The sequence below is a fragment of the Fopius arisanus genome, unplaced genomic scaffold (assembly GCF_000806365.1).
Source record: "Fopius arisanus strain USDA-PBARC FA_bdor unplaced genomic scaffold, ASM80636v1 scaffold00069, whole genome shotgun sequence".
NCBI lineage: Eukaryota > Metazoa > Arthropoda > Insecta > Hymenoptera > Braconidae > Fopius > Fopius arisanus.
In genome coordinates, this window is record NW_011887808.1 from 494693 (window position 1) to 495909 (window position 1217).

A 1217-nucleotide genomic window follows, 5' to 3' on the forward strand; every position below is an offset into this window, starting at 1 on the left:
TATTGATTTATCGTCTTTGATTGGTACAGAAAAAAATTAATTCATTTTCTTACCCATATATTGTTTCAGGTTTTATTTTTTAATTTTCCGTGATAATTGTAATTATCAACGAAACGGTTGTGGTTTCAGAAATGTTTAACATATCCTTAAAATATGGACGGGTTAAATGCATATCCAATTTTGCTTTTCAATTGGAGGTCGATAGAGGAATGGTGGAACCTTTATCGTGCAATTTATAAGTTCTATCACATGTAGGAATATTTTGGAATTGACGGCAATTTAATTCTAAAAAATGTAATACAATGAATTTTTATGTTGAGTCTTATAGGTTCTGACGTTTTTTTGGAGAATTCAATTGAGATTTTTTATTACTATTTTGGATAAGTGTCGGTAAAAGAAAGGGATGCTCGGGAAATATTCCTCTGGTTATAGTAATGTGGGGGCTTCTATCAATATTGTTAGATCACTTATTCATAACAACAGTTTTTTGTTAAAAAATTTTATCCGTCACAGAGATTTCTAATCTCTGATTCAATATGCAATGCGATGTAAGATGAGAAACCTTCAAAAAGCTACTAGCAACGTTGGGTTCGCAATTTTTTTTATGAATTTTCCAAATGAAACTGTATGAGTCTCGAATACTGCGCTCTGATTGGTTCTAATCCGAGTTTAAAAAATAATATGATTAAAATTAATTGGATGACTTTTGCAGGAGAAATTTCCGAGAAGTTTGATTTGAGAGAATTTACATGTTGTTCTTCGAAATTTCTTATCTTAAACTGAAGGACGAAACAGCTCAAACGAAATTGTTTCCCAGATCATTTAAGGGCCGGATGGAGTATCTCGCAAAGATAATTTACTCCAAAATTGGGATTCCTAATTACTCCGCCAATTAATTGTTTTTTCCAACAATTGTTAGCTAGCGTGCTAGTCGTTGACAACCGCTAGAACGCTAGCTAACTATTATTGAAAAAAAAACGATTAATTGCCAGAGTAATTAGGAATCCCAATTTTGGAGTAAATTATCTTTTCCAGGCAGTCCATGCGGGCCTTAAGGCTTGGGTGGATTATCTAGAAAAGATAATTTACTCCGAAATTCGGATTCCTAATTACTTTGGCAATTAATCGTTTTTTTTCAATAATTGTTAGCTAGCGTTGTAGCGGTTGTCAACAACTAGGTCACTAGCTAACAATTATCGGAAAAAACGATTAATCGA